General features: G+C 61.4%; 2 protein-coding genes across 2 annotated transcripts in view; one reads left to right on the forward strand and one right to left on the reverse strand.

Annotated features, from left to right (window-relative positions):
* Positions 1 to 9289, reverse strand: part of RBFOX3 (RNA binding fox-1 homolog 3) — a 54328-nt gene extending 45039 nt beyond the window's left edge. The window contains exon 1 of the mRNA XM_056115783.1: positions 9253 to 9289. The gene's annotated coding sequence lies outside the window, so the exon portion shown is untranslated. The remainder of the gene's footprint in view (positions 1 to 9252) is intronic.
* Positions 1 to 19461, forward strand: part of PGS1 (phosphatidylglycerophosphate synthase 1) — a 305261-nt gene that overhangs the window by 276531 nt on the left and 9269 nt on the right. The gene's annotated exons all lie outside the window — the stretch shown is intronic.

Consider the following 19461-nt stretch of genomic DNA (forward strand, 5'->3'; position numbering starts at 1 on the left):
TTGTATTTCAGACCGGAAATGCCGGAGAGGGGCAGTGGCATCTTGGAGGTGGCCGAGCTCTCCTCTGGAGGGAAGGGAGGTGGCCTTGCACCTGTCTGGGGAGCAATTGAAGATAATCACTTACGCTGCTCATGGGAAGGTGCTCTGGGCTCAGGGGGCAGGGAAGGCAGCAGCAGAGGGAAGGACCACCGGGCTGAGTGGACAGAAGGCAGAGCCGGAAACTCAGGCTGCCTCCTGCACAGCGGGGCCGCGCGCCCTGCCAAGAACGCGGTAAAAATATCCGAGAAACCACTTTCTCCTGACATCCCCAACCAGCCCGCCACGGCCGCCCTCCCCCGCCCGCTCAGCCCCCTGGAACCCAGAGCCCCGGGAGCTCCAGGGGGCCTGAAACCAGGGAAGGAAGATGGGGAAGGGGAAGAAGGGGTCCCCTCGGGAATCCAGGAATAAGTGCTTCCAAGTGGGGGCCCTTCGTGGCAGGGCACGGCGCCCGGCTGTCTGGAGGCTTGGCACGGGAAGGCGGCCGCACCCCAAGGCTGAGCCACGCGGAGCCAGTTTGGAGGCGCCAGGCCCGGCGAGGCCGGTGCGAGGGCCCTTGTCTGTCCTGCACTCCTAATAGGTTTCCTGTTTTCATTGTTAAGTTATTTCGGGGCCTCCCGAGGGTGGCCTGGGAGGAATGGGAGTCCCTCCTGCGGCCGCCCTGCTGACCAGGCTGGCCTGAGAGTCCCCGGAGTGCAGGGCCCAGGGCTGCACCCCACGATGCTCAGAGGTGCTGGGCTCCGGGTGGAGTGAGGGCATGCCAGCCGTGCGGGTTTCCAGCGCAACACCCCGGCCCCAGCCCTGGCTGTCCAGCGCAGACAGGAGTGGACACAAATCCCTTGCCACAGCCCCCGAGGGTCAGGACCAGGTTCTGGCAAATCCCAGAGCCCTTTTTTGATGGGACTGGCTGGGACCCTCCTGCAGCCCCCAGAGTGGTGGTGGGGACCGGAGAAGTCTCACAGTACCCGCACGGAGAGAGGGCACCCCAAGGACACGTCCAGGCAAGAGCTGGGTGGGCGGAGACCCGCGTGTGACCCCACCATGGCTTTCCAGGCAGCTCCTGAGCTGGGAAGGACCCAGCCCCCAGAGTGGCCTGGGGTGGGCCTGAGACACCCTAACCCCGCACAGGCGAGTCCAAAGGCCCCTTCCTGGGCATATTCGGAAGACGTCGGGGGCCTCACCTCCGACGTTCTGGAGCCCCTCCTTGGTGGCCCACGCAGTCCTCCCGCCCACCCTGCCTGCTGCTTCCCCTGTCAGTCTCTCCTTGCTTCCTCGCTTTGGAAGGGTCTCCAGCAGTGCTCAGGAGGCCGGGACCTTCCTGCAGATTCTGACCATCCGGCCAGACTCCAACACAGGAACTGCCAGAGGGTCCCTGGGATGAGGCGCCTGAGGGCCCTGGGGGACGAGAACACCCCATGCCACCCCAAGGCCACACACCTGGTGAGGTAGAGGACATCTCATGCCACCCCCACAGTGCTCGGGCGGGGGGCAAGGCCACACCTGTGATGCTCTCAAGATTTTAATCATTCCTGCCTCAAGCTCCCCATCCCCCAGCACAGAACACTCTCCTGCATGGACCAGGTACCGCACAGAGAAGGAGCCCCCCACCCCCATGTCCCTGGAACCCCCGGTCTCCCGCCACTTGCTTCCCTCCCACCCCACCTCTCCTCTCCCAGGCTGCTGAGGCAGACGCAGGCAAACTCTCTAACTTGCCGCTGCCTTTCATCCCCCAGCTCTGCCCCAGCCCAACGCTCTGCTTCCCACGAATGCTGGCTCTGCTCCACGCCACAGCTGTCTCCACTCCCCGCCTGCCTCCCGCGGGCTGTCACATCCCCAGGGATGTCACTCGTCTGGCAATGTCAGCAGTCATTTCAGGGGAATGCCTTAGGTCCCCTGGAGTACCAGGGAGAAAGTCTTCCCCAGCAGGCGGTGGTAGGGAAGACCCCGGGGGTGACAGTCCCACCAGCAAGGGTGCCAAGTGCCTGAGGTTACGGCTGCTGACTCAGATCCCTCATAGGAGAGGAACGAGAAGGCTCCAGAGATGCTCAGGGCAGTTGGACGGAATGCCTCCGGCTGGGAAAGGCTTGGTGGCAGCCAGGCTGCTCAGACTTGGGGCCAGCAGTGAACGCAGCCAACGGGCAGATGGGGGCGCCGATGTGGGAGGAAAGAAGCCTGTCCCGGGGATCCCCAGAAACGCTCGCACTCTTCCCACCACCATGGCCACGCCGAGGCACAGACACAGGAAAGGGGTGCTCCCTGTGCGCGGGGTCAGGAGTCAGGGGCCATGGAGGGCAGAGACGCGTGACACCCAGGCTGGCCGCCTTCCCGCCCCCAGTGCTCCTTCTCCAATTGTGAGCTATCAGGGTGGTCGTCAGTCGTACCTGGGGTCTCTGACCTATAAAGGCCACGTGGACGCAGCTAGCTCCCGCAGCCTACCTGGAGCGAATCAGAGAGGAGGCTACCGCGGGCCAATCAGAGAAGAGGAGGCTTCCGCGGGCCAATCAGAGAAGAGGAGGCTTCCGTGGACCAGTCAGAGAAGAGGAGGCTACCACGGGCCAATCGGAGAAGAGGAGGATTCCTCAGGCCAATCAGAGAAGAGGCAGCTTCCGCGGGCCAATCAGAGAACAGGACGCATCACCGGCCGCTGTCGGCCTTTACAGCATCTTCCAGAACCCGGAAAAGCAGGTCCCAAGCACCTCGTGCAAGCAGGCGGATCGCAAGGCCAACGTTACCTGGGTTGCTCCCTTCCTCTCTGCGAGCCATGGGCGTTGCCCCGTCCTGGTCACGCGGGGATCGACTGGGACAATGAGGCGCCCGGCCCCTCCGGAAAGGGGTGAGCGTCCCCTGTGCGTGGGGTGCACAAGCTGCCGCCGCGCAGCTATTCGTCACAATCTACCTTCTGCCCCGTGAGCGTCACTCTGGGCCTCGTTGGGGGAGGCGTGGAGGGGGCGGGGGCATCCCGCCAGCGTCGGGCTAGCCCACTGACGTTCATGCACCCGGTCGCCGATTCCTGACTCCCACCAAGAAAGGGCGCAGGCCTCATCTTTAGGGGTTCAGCGGGCGTGGGAGAAACAGCTGCACCCCCAAGGTGCTGTGGGGATAGGAGGTGCTGGGGAGATGGTGCAGGGGTACCGAAAGAGTGTCTACACCGCTCCTTGCTGACCCTCTGACAAGTAGAGATAGAGGAGGCATCCCAGCAGCTCTAGCTCATGCTTCTCTGCCCTTTTCCGCCAAGAGGAGCTAGCGCACACCACCTCGTCCCCGCCCCACCCCGGTTAGCAGCCCCCTGGGCTCAGACTCACCTGGAATGCCCCCAGACCCCCGTGCAGGGTGTGGATGGCAGGTTCCACAGCAGCTCAGGGCGCAGTGCACCCAGCCCGGCTTTCCCTCCCACCTGCCCCTCTCCTGTCTCTAGGAGCTTTGCTTTGGCGGTGGGGGTGGGGGTGTGCAATCAGCTGAGGCTGGAAATCCAGAGTGTTTCTCCCACGAAGAAAGAACCTATGACGTCTCCCCCTTCTGTCACCCCAGCAGAGCTGTGCTCAGTGGTCTGTGGGGCTGCAAGAACTTCTTGGCGTGAGAACTGGCAGGACTTGCTAAGTTTAGAAAATGGAGCAGGGCAGGAAGCTTATGGCCTGTGATGGTGTCTGGGTGGGACAGAAATGGACCCTTGGCGCCATCATGCCCCCCCCCCATGGAGTCCGCTGTCCCTTCCTGCATCTGACTGTATGATGGTCCCACACAGAGCCAAGGGAAGGGCAGATGGAAGATTCTGGGCCATTCTGGGTGAGCGGCTGGAACAGGGAGCCTGGACTCCCAGCTCTGACGTCATCCTCTGGGCAGAGGGACCCCAGCCTGCGTGGCATGGCTCCGCTAGGAGCCGGATACACGGAGAAAGGCCCCTACCACCCAGCCCCAGCACTGACCAGCGCCCCGCTTCCCTGGCTGCCAGCCTTGGGGCACCCCGAGGGCCTGGAGTGTCAGGTGTCTGGGTCCCCGAGCGCCCTTGTCTGTTTCTTATCCTGGTTCCTGTCTCGGTAATGCTGCATCCACGTCTCCCAAAGGTGTGTGGCCTGGATCCCACAGAGTTGGCTGGTGGGGACGGGGTCCTGGGCAGTCCTGGCTTCTGGCTGTTGTCCTACAGCTCCAGGGACCTTGGTCTACAGTCACCACCATTGCCGGGAGCGTGGCCAGGGGTGCGGCGGAGCTGGGCCCCAGCTGGCAGCGCTGCCCTCTCCGCAGGACTTGGGCACAGACCGGGGCTCTTGGGCTGCCAAAGCTCAAGGTCCTGATCCCATGCACCGTGGGTTCCTGGGCCTGAGCACTCGGGCAGGGGTCGGGAGGGACCCACAGGGTCCTCCTGCTTCCTTTCCCTGGCCCCTCTCTGGGCGGCTCCTGTGGACGGAATCCTCCTGCGGCTGCCATCACCCCTGTATGGCCCAGCGTGTGGGCAGGAGGGGCTTGTGCTGCAGAGCTCCTGGCCGTGAACAGCCACACAGTCACGCCACAGCTGTTCCTGGCCACACTGCCACGTGTCAGGCACATTGCTACACCACACTGTCCCTTGATGCATTGCCCTGCCACAACTGCACCTGGCCAGACTGTCAGCCATGAGCACCCACACTGCCCTGCCCTGTCTGCAGGGCTGTGTCACCTGATGCCCTTGTCCCCCACCGAATCCTCTCCACACTGGCTCGGTCACACCAGGTGGGGGGACACTTGTGCCCCAAGGGCACTGCCACCTATTTGCAGCCACACTCATGCTCTGCTGCGGGCCCAGCCTTCTGCACCCCACATCCCCCAAGGCCAGGGGGGTTCAGGCACATGGGCTCGAGAGAAGCCTGGCAGGCTGGGGGTGGGGGCACAGTGCAGCCCCTCCCTCCGTGAGCAGAACAGAGTCTGGACCCCCAATCCATGTGGCCCCAGGGGGCGTCTCCCCAGAGCCTGTCAAACAGCAGCTTCCCATAAGCTGATGACATGTGAGGGGTAGCTGGGGCTGTGTCAGACCTTCCCTGAGGGCCTGCTGGAAAGGGCCGGGAAGGGGAAAAACCCAAGTCAGGCAGGCCGGGAAGGGGCAGCTGATGGCCAGGGACAGCTAGCTTCTGGGGGCCACCCCGGCTGACAGCAGGAAACACTAAGCCCTCATTATAAGACTCTTTAAATGCAGACAGGATGTTAGCGTTTAAACAGCTCCATTACTCCGGGGCAAACTTTAAAAAACATATTATTTATAGAAAACCTCATTCTGAGTGTTTGTTCTCTTTCTCCTGCAATTACCGCTAATTTGGAAGGTTCTGCTTTGGCATCTGCCGTCAGTCAGAAGCCCCTCTGCCTCGCCCCCAGGCTGTAGGTCAGGGGTGGGGGGCGAGCTCTTCTACCAGCACCGCACTGCCCCCTCCTGGTGCATCTCCGGAGTCAGTGCTCCACCCGCAGACCCTTCTGCCGCTGAGACTCAGGGGGGCTTCGTGGGCGGCGCCAGTATGGGGGTCTCTGCTGGGGACTCCTGCGGCAGCGGCCAGGGACGGCGGCTCAGCCTGGGTCTCCACCCCAGGGCCCCTTTCCTGACCCTTCCCAGGCCACCTTCCAGGGGTGGGGCCCAGAAGCCCACAGGGAGCCAGGGGCCAAGGAGACCCCGTCTGTGCCTGTGCCCCCACGCCCTCCTCTGGGTCCGGGCTTCTGGCGTGCTGATCCGGTGATCTCAGGCGGGATCCCAGTGGGGGGCGCTGCTCTCTGCCTTCGGATCACCCCCATCCCTTTTCCTAGCGGGTCTCTGGTTCCCGGGGCCTGCCTATGCCGCTCCCCAGCGAGCCGCACACTGGGTGACACCCCTGACCCTATGGACAATGAGGAGCTCCGAGGGCAATGTGAGTCAGCCCGGGGGTTCAGCAGCAGCGGGGGAGGCTGAGAGCCTGACCTGGGAGAGGCTGGGCTGCCGAGGGGCTGGGGACCCCTGCTGTGCCTCAATAGCCGCAAAGGCAAATTCCAGCCTGGGGCCTCAGGAGGGAGGACCACGCCATGCTGACCACAGGTGCCCCGCCCCCCCTCCAGAGATGGGTCTTTAGAGGGTCACCACCTTCCCCGTGGGCCCCCCACCTATCTGCAGAAGTTACAGGGCTCCCCACCTGTGATCCCCACTCAGGCTCCTTCACTCAGCGGGGGGAGGGCAGCAGGGGACCAGGCGAGGACCAGACAGGACCCTGATGGAGAGTGACATGAGCTTGTGCTCCCTCCCTGCACACACAGGGGCCCCCACACACCCAAGCTGCAGGGAGGAAGAAGGTCCTGGTCTGGCATGTTGGAGCCTGTGGTCCCATGAGTGTGACTCCATGTGTGACTTCATGCATATGATTCCATGCATGTGATTCCACGCATAGGGGCTCACAGGTGCGGTCCATGTTTGTGCTTCTATGCATGTGGGTCTGTGCATGATTACATGTGTGTTGTTCCATGAGTGTAGTTCTATACATGTGATTCCATGAGTGCGGTTCAATGTGTGACTCATGTATGTGGCTCTATGTGCGATATATGATGATTAAATCTTTGATAAAGGAGGAAAAAATATGAAGTGGAGCAAGGAAATCCTCTTCAGGTGCTGCTGGAGAAACTGGACAGCTACATGGAAAGAGAGAACGAACTCAGACCTTAACCCAGGGACACAAGTCAGACCCAAATGGATCAAAGACCTCTGTATCAGACCCGAATCCGTAAGGTCCTGGAGGAAAATGTGGGGAGAACCTCCATGACATTGAAGCTCAAGGCGTCTTAAAGATGAAACACCACTGGGGCTGGAGCGATAGCACAGCGGGCAGGACGTTTGCCTTGCACGCGGCCAACCCAGGTTCGATTCCCAGATTCCCAGCATCCTGTGTGGTCCCTCGAGCACCGTCAGGAGTAATTCCTGAGTGCATGAGCCAGGAGTGACCCCTGTGCATCGCCGGGTGTGACCCCCCCCTCAAAAAAAAGAGAGATGAAACACCACTGACCACGCAAACAGTAGCAAAGATGTGACTACATGAAACCTAGAAGCTCCCAAGACACAGACAGCCCAGAAAATGGAAAAATGGTTTAGCCAGTAGCCACCTATATACATACGGTGGCCAGTAGCCACCATATACATAAAGGCACTGTATATGGTTCTTGTGTGGCTCCATGTATGTGGTTCTTGTGTGACTCTACGCATGCAGTTCTGTGTGTGGTTCCATGCATGCAGTTCTATGTATGATTTCACATGTGATTCCATGCATGTGGTTCTGTGTGTGATTCCATGCGTGTGATTCCATGTATGTGATTCTATGTGTGTGTTTTTTCTGAATGCTATTTTAATAAGTTTTATTCAGTTTAGTAGAAAATTGAGTGTCAGCTCATCTTTCGTTACAAAAATAAAAATGGTACCTTACATTTTATTGAATATATTGCATTTTGATATCAGTAATATTTTTCTGTTGCTAATTTCACAGTTCCTCTAAATACTTATTAATTTACAGCCAAACTCAATTTAAGTATTTCAAGTATAGCTAAAATTCTTCATGATCATTATTCAAAATTTTTTCATTTGATATCTATCTCTCCAGCAAATTTCTAAGCACTAAGCTTAATTTAAAACACAACATATTTTGGTTAGATATTATATATTAAAGACAGAAACATTTCAAAAGATAGAATTTAGGTAAAAGTAGTTTGAAAGAAATAATATTTACTGGCAGAATGCTAAATTATTTCCAATCAAAACAGAAATTTTCATCAAAATGTAATAAATTTCATAGTCGCTCTGTGCGGTTTTGTGCTGGCTGTCCAGCTGGGGGTGGACAGGCGAGTGGACAGGCTGTGGGCACGGGGTTGATGGGCATCTTGACCAAGCAACAGTGTCACACATGGTGCTCCTGGATGACGCGTGCGTGATGCCCGCCCCGATCTTTAGAGCTGTTTTCCCAAAAGGCAATTGTGCAGCCCCCAGACTGAGACCCCCACTCAGCCAACCCCGGCACACGGCAAGCCTAGAATCTCCCTCATGGCCGACAGTGTGAGACGCTCTCCCTGTGGAAAGGACTCAACAGAGGGCCCAGCAGACCCCACAGCCCACTGTGACCCTCCCCGAGGCCTCAGGAAAGGCTCCCAAGGGCACCCGGGGTTCTTATCCATCCCGATGGGGGTTGGAGCTGTAGGACAGCGGGGACAGCCCTTGCCTGGCACACGGCCAACCCAGGTCCAATCCTCAGCATCCCACATGGTCCCCAGAGCACTTCCAGGAGTGATTCCCAAGAGCAGAGTCAGGAGTAACCCGTGAGCATTGCCGGGTGTGCCCCCATGACAGGAAGTGGCATCCCCACCTCCATCCCCGCACACGCACGAGGCCATTTCCTGAGACCAGCCCTGACCACCAGCGGCCAGCACCCACCTCAAGCCAGGCCCGGCAACCCTCAGCATCCGCATGGAGCAGCTGGGTACCCACAGCCCGGTTTCTCATCTGTGGGGGTGGGGGGGGAGCTTTGGTGACACTGAGGGCATGGGTGAGTCTGTTCTCCTGCTACGCGCAAGAGTGCACACCTTAGAGTGAGACCCCACAGCGGGGAGGGTGTTTCTTCACCTGGTTCCAGCCCCATCATCCCATGAGAGAGAGAATCAGCATGGGGGGCGGAGGAGGTCCCTGCAGGAGTGACTCTAGAGCACAGAGCCAGGACCAAGCCCTAGCACCACCACTGTGCCCCCCCCCCCAGCAGAGTAGAAAACCACGATGCCCCAGATCAACCCGGGGCCTGCACTAGGTGGTGCCGAGCCCCTCCCACCCCATCCTCAGGTAACAAAGTCCAGTCCCCAGAGACCGACTCCAACTCCGCACCGCTCTCCAGGCAGCACATGGCGGCCACAAGGTCGGCTGTAGAGGCACACGACAGACCCACATGGCCAGGTCTGATTCCGTCCTGGGGACCAAAGCACAGAGGGTGTCAGCCTCAGTAGGCCACGCAGTGCTGGACTGACCGTGGAGGCAAACAGCGGGGGGGAGGCCAGGTGAACTGGGCCTGGTTCCGCTGACCCTCAGACTAGGAAGACCCCTCGCCTCCCTCCGCCCGCCCTGCCCCCCGTCCTGCCTCCCCATACACTTGGGGGACAGAGACACTATGGAAGTGACCCGGAGAAGATCAAGCGTCTCTGGATGCAGCCACAGGGAACCCCAAAGCCCCCAGCAGCTCCCTTACCCACACTCACAGCTACAAAACTCACTGAGAAGAGTCTGTACCTCTGATCCAGCCAGTCCCTGGCGCACTGGGTTCCCTGAGAGAGGAAGAGAGAGAGAATCAGCATGGGGGCAGAGGGAGACCCCTGCAGAGCGCCCCTCCTGCCCCCCTCCTGCTTTCCAGGACCAAGGGCTCTCTCCTTCCCCTCCACCTCCCTCACAGGGCTCTTCCCAGAGAAAAGGCCTGTGACTGCCAGGGGGGGTCTTTAATCCCTGAGACCCCACCGAGTCCCGCCCCCCACCAAGCCCCCAACCCAAGTCCCCACATTGAGTCCCCACAGAGAGAGTTTCTGCATGTGAGAATGTGTGTGCATGCACATGAGTGGGTGGTGTGTGAATGAGTGTGTGTGACCGTGGGTGTTGTATGAATATGTGCTTAACTGTGGGTGGTATGTGAATATGTTTGTGTATGAATGTGTGCGGTGAATGTGTATGTGTGTGCAGGTGAGTATGTGTGTGTGTCCAAGTGTGTGTGCATGTGCGTGACTGCACGTGTGTGTCTGTGTCCGTGTATGTGTGTGTGTCTGCCCATGTCCGAGTATGTGTCTGTGTGTGAATGTGAGTGTCCATGTTGTCCGTGTGTGTCCATGTACATGTGTGTGTCCATGTGTGTATCTGTGTATGTGTCATGTATCTGTGTACATATGTGTGTGAGTGTCCATGTATGCATGTGTGAACTCTGTGTCTCGGCCCCTTGAGGAGGCAATGGCCAGGCAGTGGCGAGGTGGGTGGGATGGAATCCCCTGCCCACACTAGCCCCTGCCTCTGCTGATTTGGGGGCTTCTGTTGACTTATTTTCTCGGCTTCTCCTTCAAGTGAGTTTTTCTCCCAATTCGGTTCAATTTGGCGCCGTCTAATCCAATCCATCCAGTGTGGCGAGCCGCAGAGCTGCTGGGGGCTATGGGCGGGCCAGCTCTGGAAGCACGTTCCTATGGGCACCTCTGCACCCCCTGGGCTTCCTCCAAACACCCTAGGAGACTCCGCCCTGGGTTGCCAGTGTCAGGGTGGGACCAGCAGAGAAGCCCCTGCCTCTTCCAGCCCGAGTCCCATTACCCCGACGTCCAGGGGATCCTGGACAGTTGCATGGTCTGAGCGTTCACCTTTGATCAGTGCAAGCTGTCCAGGGGGCGCGATGTGGCTAGCCTGACTGGCCCCACCTCCGCCTGGACCTTCCTCGGGGCCAGAACCCTCTCTCACGGTGCTTCCCCGCTCACGCGGCGCCCCCATCCTGGCCTTTCTCTGCTATCAGAGAACCAGAAGCCGCAGGTTCCCAGAGCCAATGCACACGGTGATCCCAGTAGCAAATGTGGTCCTTGAAATGCACCAGGAGTGACCCCTGGGTGCAGAGCCAGGAGTCAGCACTGGGCACCACCAGGTGTGGCCCCAAACCAGAGATCCCTTAGTTGGGTGATGACACAGGGTCTGCCAGGAAAGTGCCCGTCACAGCCCTGGGTCCTGTCCCCTGTACCTTGGGACCCCCAGTCAGTTCCCGATCAGTGGTGGCCTCTGTAACCCCCAGGCCCTGGCACCATCATAGCACTAAGGTCAGCTGTCCGGGGGTGCCCCTGCCCGGGCACTGAGGGAACTCAGGGTGTCCTGGCCACACCCCAGAAGTGCATCGTCAGGGTGGGTGACACGGGTGACAGGGTGCAAGGCCCAGTGGTGGCAGGAGCTGGAGGGACGGGTGCCAGGGCTGGATGCCCGGGCCTTGGCAGCAGACAGGCAGGAAGGACCCTTCTCTGCTCTTTGAACCCCCAGCTTACAGGATCAGAGACCTCCTCCCCCAGCGTCCTCAGGGAACTGGTGGGCAACGCTTCCTCCCGGTCTTCTTCAGGCCCTGGAGCCGGCCCCTCATGCTGAGACCCCCAGATCGAGACCCCAGGAACACTTGACTTCGGGGTATCCAACCCTACTCACCCTACTCTTTCTGCTCCTGTGACTTGCTGAGGGGGCAAGAGTTGCTGATGCTTTGTTTTGGTTTTTTTGGGGGGTGGGGCCACACCATCTGTGCTCAGGGACCCCCTGGGGGGCTTGGGACCACACAGGGTGTTGGGGGAGAGACAGACGCTCTCCTTTAAACAAGAGGGACACCCTGGGCTGCACGATTCCCGCCTGGCTTAGGGGCAGCCGGGCTGGTGCGTCTCCTTTGTCTTTTCATCCTGACGTCAGTCCTGCCTTTTATCCTAAGACGGGTCAGACCCCCTCTCTGGAACTGGGCAGGGTGAACAGCTCATACAACTCTCACTGTCCACTTCTTAGTCTTTGTTTGGCTGGGGGGGGGGGGGGCCTGCATCCACCTCCCTGTCTGCACGTGACTCAGCGTCCACATGGGACCCAGAGGATCCACACGTGGCCAGCAGGATCCACACGTGTTGGGCAGGAAGGCTGAGGACGCACGAGGAGGGGTCCGGCGTGGGGGTGGGGGGGTGGGGGGGACGGCGGGGGCCAGGGACAGGCTGGCCCGCCCGGGCTCTGATTACGCTGACGGTGCTTTTCCTCCAACGCAGACGTGGGCGGGCTGGGGCGGGGGAGGGGGCGTCCGTGTCAACACGGCTGTGTGCTCCTGTCTCTCGGCTGCTGCCTCCCCCACATGCCTGCACTCAGAGGCAGTGACTGTCCTGGTCACACAGGGCCAAGGGGGCTGTAGCTTTCATGAGGCCTCTGGGGGGTGGGGCAGGAGCGGGTGGCCCCAGGGTCGGCCCAGGTGGGGGCCATGGGGGTCACATGCACACCCGCCTCTCGCAGGCTTCCAAGGCAGCTCTCACAGCGGGTGCGGCTGTCAGTAAATCTCCCCTGGCCCTCTCCTGGGGGAAATGAGCGGAATCTCATTTCCTGAGCAAATCCCCTCAGAAACCAACCTGCTCCCCGTGCTGAGACTTTTCAGAACTCTGCCTCCATCAGCCTCTCTGCAGAGTGAAGAGCATCACCTGCTAGGAGTGCGGAGGGGGTGCGGGGACAGATGCACGGAGGGGCTGGAAATGCCCCAGCTCCAGGAGCTGGGAAAGGTCCCCTCGGCCTGCCCTGCCCCCAGCACCAGGGAGGGGCGACAGGCAGAGGGCAGAGCCTCGCCCTGTGAGGTGACCGTGGTGCCCAGACTTGCTCAGAGACAGAAGGGACGCCTAAGGAAGGGGCACGGGGGAAGGGTCCACAGGGATCCCAGATGTTCCTACCTAGCCCAGCTGACCTAGCCCAGCGTTCCCAGGAGCTGGAGGCTGTAAACCTTCCCCTGGTAACTGGTTCTCCAGCCATCTCGGCCCCCTCATCCACAGAGCCGGGGAACTGGTCCCCACCCTGTGAAGCCCCGCTGAGGATTACCGGCGATCGCCAGTGCATTCGCGCCTGCTACGGCAGCAGCAGAGCACAGATTCCCCCAGACAAGAATCGCGGCCCACTCGGGCTCCTGCTGGGCCCCTGGGCCGGGTCTCACCCAAACAGCGCAGAAAAGGAGAGCGCTCATAGCCGACACAGCGTGGGCCAGGGGTGGCCGGAGAACCCGGGAAAGATGCTGGGAGCAGCAGGCGGGTCTGCGGCCCTGGAGGGGCCTCTGACCTCCGACCTGCGCTGGATTCATGGGCAGAGGCCAGGGAAGAAGCTCAGAGGGGCAGGCACTGCAGTGTCTCTTCCAGGAGCAAAACCGCCCCAGCCCAAGAGGGTGCCCGGAGGGACCCCCAGGTCGCTGTTCCCCATGTTTATCCACGAGGTCCTGCCGCAGGTTGGGTGGGGGCCGCCCTGTGTCCCCAGGAGCCGCGGAGAGTCTCCAAGCCCACATGCCACCCGAGGCCTGTTCTCTGCCGTGTAGCACCGGCTCTGTGTCCACACACGTCCTGGGACCACCTTCCCGCTCCAGCCTGCAGCCTATGAGCTGGACCCCAGTGAACCCCGCCCAAGGGGTCCAGGGCCCCTGCTGGGGGCGGGGCTGCAAGAACGCCCCTCTGGCCCCGGGGTAACCATCAGTGCGGGGCCAGCAGATAGCGCACCAATAACGATAGAGTCCACCCCCATGTCCTCCTGGGGGCCTCACACGCGCTGCCGTCATTGCCCAGAAATCCAGCGGAGGCTGCAGAAGTCTTCCCGACAGCCAATCAGAGAAGGCTTCCTACCAGCCAATCAGAGAAGGCTTCCCGTCAGCCAATCACAGACGGCTTCTCGTCAACCAATCAGAAAAAGCTTCCCACCAGCCAATCAGAAGATGGTTCCCCAGTCAACCAATCAAAGGAAGGTTTCCCAGTCACCCAATCAAGGGAAGAGTTCCTGCCAGCCTATTGGAGGTAGGTTTTCCCGCCAGCCAATCGGAATCGCAGACCTCTCCCCCCCCCCTCCCTTCACCCCCCGGCCTGTCTGTTCCCTTCTGAGTGACACCTGCCTCCCCAGCCGGCCCTTCAGCGCCCCCCCCTCCCAGCACCCAGCATGGGGGCAGGAGCCGGTTTGGTTTGGGTTTGGGGCTTACCCTGGCTCTGTGTTCAGGGATCACCCCTGGCGGGCTCGGGGGTGGGGGGCTATGGGGTGTCCAAGGCAAACGCCCTCCTACGCCCCACTACTATGGCTCAGACCCCGGAGGAGGTGGTCTTAAGTGGCACAGCTTTAGGCTTGGAGGGACCTTGGTGCTTCTGAGATACCCCCAGTCCTGACCCACCAAGTGTGGTCCCAGGTGACCCTCTAGGAGCAGCTGACTCACTTTTTATCCATTTCAGGGCTAGTAAACTCTTCCCAGGACCCCTCGCCCCCAGAGCTGGCAAGGGGGCTGTGTGATGGGGGTCTTGCTCCCCCACCCTGTTCCTTGCCCCTGGGGGGACCTGCAGCCAGGGAGGACATGAACCTACCAGGCCCTCGTCTGACAGGCAACGGGGACAGCGAGGGGCCATGCTGCCGGTGCCATTAGTGGGGTGAGCCAGGGCACTGCACACAGGTGGTGTCTTGGTCTCCCAGCCAGGGTAGCCCACTGCCCACTCAGGACAAGCTCCCAGACGCCCCCCAACTTTCCTGGCCCTGCCTCCAGCTGTCCCCCTCAGTTCTTATCTCCACGGGGACCTTTGTCCTGCCTCCCCGCTTGGCTCCTCTGCAGGAGCTTCTGTGGGGGACCTCGAGACCCTCCATGCTCATGAGCACTTGGGGGAGGCTCTGGCGCCAACCACCCGTCTGAGGAGAGCAAGGCCCCGGGCATGAGCACAGAACCCTGCCAGGGGCCGTGGCAAGGGGGGCTATCGGGGATGTCTGTGCCTCTGCACAGGCCCCCACACTCAGGGCTCTGCCAGGCCAGACTGAGGTGGAAAAGGGGGACCCCAGAGGTCCTGGCCCCCATAGGAAGCGGCTGCCACAGCTCAGGGGCAGCCTTGCAGGCGACCATGACCTGTCACACGGGGAAGACGCTGTTCTCCAGGGCGGGTCACAGCCATGTCCTCCCTGCCCCCTCCCGTCTACCTTCACCTCTGCCTTTCTCCCTCCTTCTCTCCTGTTCCTCTTGGCATGGCCTCCATTCCCTGCCCACTGGCTGCATCTGCCTTGCCCACCTTTTTGGTGGACCCCAGAAGCTTCTTTTTGGGCCTTTCCTGCAAACCTTATTCAGGCCCACCTGTCCCACCCCAAACCTGAATCTGTCCCCAGGGCAGCTGGGCCTGTTGGTCACCCACTGTGTTTGTTGGGGTCAGAAGGGAACTGGGGCCATCCGGCAGGACAGGACGGGCCCTGGTGACTCCCTCTCCCCCAGGAAGTCACCCCGTGCCCAGCACCAGCTTCTGCTGCTCTCTGAGGTGACGCCACCATCTGGAACCAGGGCGGAGGTCAGGAGTGGGCAGTGGCCTTTGCGGGCTTCTCCGTGCTCCCTGCTCTGTTCAGTGCTCCCGGCTGGGCTCCCTGTTCTGTGCTCCTAGCTCAGTGTTCCCTGCTGTGCACCCAGCTCCTCAGGCTGGGGCAGCCCAGGGGTTGTTGGGGTTTTCTGTCCCTCTTGCTGTCCCCTCTCCTGGGAGCCGCCCCTGGAGGCCTGAGGTTCGGCCGGCCCAGTCATTGCTGGTCACGGTCCTCTCCAGACTGGGTGCTATGCCCTGGGTGGTCCGGGGCTGAGGAAGGGGTGTGCAGGCCCTCAGGCTGGTCATGGGGTTCGGGTCCTCGGGTCCCCCACCCGGAGGCCGGCTCGCTCGCCCGTGGAGCATCTGTTCCCATAAGCCGACCCTTCGTTTCTCGTGTGAATCCACTTTAATTACAAGGCCAAGGAACTCGAAGGAAATATTCAAACAAAAACTCCCCACCCCCAGCAGGTTCCCCGCGGCCGGGGATGGCGCGGCGCCACCGGCTAAAAGCCTGGAGCCGGATCAATAATTCATTTACTTTAATGAGCGACAGGCCGGGAGCCGGGTGCAAACCTGCTCCACTTACCCCTCGGGCCGCTGGGGGAGGGGGCGCATCCGCGCCCTGCGTGCACCCCGTCTTCCAAGGAGGACCACCTCCGGGGGCCACCGCCCCTGCCAGGGCTGGGTCCCTGCAGGCCCTACACAGATGTTGTTGCTGGGAGACGGCCCAGGCCCGTGGGCATCTCCTCCCATGCCCACCCGAGGAGCTGAGGCCACACAGGCCGGCAGCTGGAGCTGGGCTACGGGTCCTGAGGGTACTGAGCGAGGCGGGGGGCTCTTGGTGGGAGGGGCAGGGCCGCAGGTCGACAGCATGTGACACAGGTGGGGGCCAGCGGGCATGACCCAGACAGCCAGACCCGAGCCCAGCACCGCGCATGTCGGGAGTGGCTCCTGGGGGCGCAGGCACCACTCACTGGGGCTAGCACCCCCTGTGATACCCTGTGCCCAGTCACCAGCATTGCAGAAGAGGCCACTGATGTGTGTGGATGCTGCAGTGACCCCCGAGGACCCAGCACCCACCCGGGCCGGGAGTCGCCCCACCCACCCCACTATCCTGCTGGCCTGTTGGTCATGTGGCTAGAGCCTGGTGGCGTACCGGCAGCTTACGTTGGGGGCACCCCGAGTGTGGCCCCCCAGTTCCTCTGTGGAAGGCCCGGATGCCACTGGACATTCCCAAGGAGACTCAGGAGCACTCCAGCCACCGGCGCCCCCCTTCCTCCAGATGCCAACGAGCCCAGCCTAGGCGCAGCCTTCCTGCCTCCGCTGACAGCTCAGGGCAGACCAGGCAGCTGCAAGCGAGTGTGGAGCTTGGAAACTGGGCAGGGCAGGGGGCAGCGGCCAGGGTGAGGGCCCAGATGCCCGCCGGGGGAGACTGCAAAACCTCAGAGCCACTGGGTGGGGTCAAGTCCCAGCACTGCGCCAGGGGCCCCCAGGCACAGAACCAGGAATAGTCCCTGAGTATGTCAGGCCAGTTTCATCTCTCCCAGAGAGTTGGGGGGGTCATGTGGCTTCCCGGTGAAGACTCAGCTCCAGAGGGACCTCACCTGCTCGTGCCTGGTTGACACCAGGCTCACCTGGCTCATTAGCACCGAACGCGAACGCCAGGTGAGGAGACAGGGCTGGTCCTGTCTCTGTCACCCTGAGACTACTAAGGGTTCAGCTCTGCCCTGCCTGGGGCCGGTTCTGCCCGCCTTTGGGGCTGCGTGTGGCTTTGCAGCCCAGACTCCGGCTCAGACCTGCACTGTCAGAATTCTCTGGGCAGCCCTGCACGAGGCTGGCGTGTACTGGTATTTGCATTTGCACGTGTTAGTATGTTTATGCATGCATGTGTGTGTCTTGGTGCAGGTACCTGTGTGGTCCCTCTGGGCCCCTCTGCTGCGCAGCCCGTGACACAGAAGCCCAGCCCTGCTGTGTAGACTCTGCCCTGTTACTGCGCCATCCTGGGTTGAGGGGTGGGGTGGGTGCCAGGCAGGTCCTGGGCCACCACTGCCCGTGGGATCTGTCCTCACTGGCCGAGGGGCTTCCAGGGCACAGAGCGGGCAGCCAAGCCCATGCAGGGTGAGGCCAAGGGACGTAGCCAAGAGAGCGCCCCTATTTCCCTGAGAGGTGAACAGCGGTCAGCCCGCTACATGGGGGCAGCCATACGCTGTGGATGGGCAGGTGCAGCCCATGGGGGTCCTAGGCATGAGGTCCCAGGGCCGTGGAGAGACTGGGACAGGTAGGGAGCCCGAGTGGCCCTAACCCATGGGGAACCCTGGGTGAGCCAAGCTGAGTTCTACCATGGACGTGGCCTTTTGAGCTCAGGGTCAGTGGGCGGGTGCACCAGGAGGCTGGCGGCGGCTGTGGTCACAGGAGGCTGAAACGGCGTGTTAGGGAGTGGGGGTCTTCTGGCACTGACCAGGAGCTGGCCGCGAGAAGCCCAGGAGCCAGAGCGGGCACTGGGCAAGGCTGCTGGTTCTGAGCAGGGTGGACAGGCCCCTGCCACAGGGCATAGCAGCGGTGGGCACGCAGTAGCCTGGATGGGGCAAACTCTGCTCAGTGGGTGTGTGAAGACCACCTGCTCTGAGCCCCACAGCCACCCCTAGGAGGAAGCAGCAGGCAGGTCAGGGCACCGCACTGGGTCAGCAGCTGTGTCCCCGTGCCCCCTGCTCCCCTCACTCACATCCAGCGTCACCACTGCTGGGAGGGGGGAAGTCCTGTGAGGGATGAGCAGAGGCACTGCGGGTCCGGTGTCTCTGCTGTGGGACGCCAGCACTCGCTCGGGCCGACAGGGCCCTCCTGACTCCGACTGCTCCACCCAGCAGCGCCGCAGCGGAGGGAACTTGCCGTGATTTCCTCCCTTCCCCTCCCAGCCTGCCTGCTGGACCGAGGCCAGCACTTTTAAGGAGCAATCCAAGCGAATGTGGGCATTTTATAGGCACTTTGTAAATTCTCTAGCACTTTAAATTTATGTTACTTGTTCACAGTGCTGGAAAAGCTTTCTGCTGACCCCAAAGCCTTTTCTGGCCAAGCTCTACTCCTTGTGGAGCGGTAGCATTCAGGGCTGGCCCCAAAGTGTTCGGGGAGGGGGCCGCTCTGGGAGGAAATGGGGTGGAGGCGGGGCTCTGGGCAGGGGCGGGGCTGCAGCGAGGAGGCCAAGACCCAAGTGTTCCATGACTTCAGTCTCTTTGGGCTGGCCAGGTGAAATCACCTGGGAAGTAGCAAAGATGCCCAGTGCTGCTGCGGCCCTGCCCCAGCCCAGGACTGTGACATGAAGCCTTGTTCCCTAGCTCTCTGGTCATGAAGGTGCCCGCTGCACAGCAGAAGTCAGTCAAATGCCTGGTGTGCACGAGAGAGAGCGCAGGGCGACCCTTTAAAGACAAGGCCGGGTCCTGATGGGGCCCGGGGGAAGCGGCCTTTCTGGAGTCCTACAGGAGAGGTGAAGACTCCCGCAGTACCAGAGCTGCTGCAACAGCCCCCCCATCTGCCCAGGACTCGGGCGCTGTCCGGCCTGCTGGCAGCTCTTCCCGCGTGCCACCCGGCGCAGCCTGCGCTCTTTGCTCCTACTTCCCAGTAAGAGGGCAGGTGGGGGCAGCACTGCCATGCTTTCTCCCTGGCCACTGACCCCTCTGGCCTGGAGGTGTGGGGATAGGTGAGGCTTTGCCAGGTAGTGTCTGTCCTGGGAGCAGAAGACAAGTGGGTATAAACAGAGGAACCGCCTGGACACCAGACTCAGCCTCAGGGGAGTGTGTGTGTGTGGGGGGATGGTGCAGGGGGGAGAACCCTCTGCCCTGTGCAGGGGGAGGCTGCGGGAGGACTTAGCCCTGTGAGCAGCCGCCATGCGTGCTGGTACCCGCACTGCATCCAGATGCAGTTTCCAGCTGAATGTCACCTCCCAGCACCAGGCCTGAGGCTCCGCGATTACAAGCCGTCTCGGGGTCTGGGGCCGGGCCTCAGAGGGAACGGGGGTCTGGGCTGCGGCCAAGCTGACGGTCTCCACAACACAGCAGAGGCTCTTTGAAAACTCAGGCGAATCTTGTCCCCAGTGGCCGAGCCGCCGCCACTCGATTAACTCCAGCGCGTTCTGGCGAGTTCCAGAGGCAGGTTCCCTTTAGAGACTCGGGCAGGCGGCTTGACCTCATTACCTCGGGGCCTCCCCGGCTGAGGTTAGCGACTTTCCAATTTCCAGAAAGGGCTTAGTTTCCGAGTCCCTTCCGAGCTCACGGCTATTTGATGCTTTCTCATCCCATTAGGTGGATCCACTCCCACGCCAAGCGCACAGCGGCCGCGGGCTGCAGGGAAGCGTGTTAACTCCCCAGCGGGTGGGAGGGGCCCAGAAGCATGCAGGCAGCCTTAGACAGGTGACCAGAGCCT

Source organism: Sorex fumeus, unplaced genomic scaffold, assembly GCF_029834395.1.
Source record: "Sorex fumeus unplaced genomic scaffold, SorFum_2.1 ptg000029l, whole genome shotgun sequence".
Lineage (NCBI taxonomy): Eukaryota > Metazoa > Chordata > Mammalia > Eulipotyphla > Soricidae > Sorex > Sorex fumeus.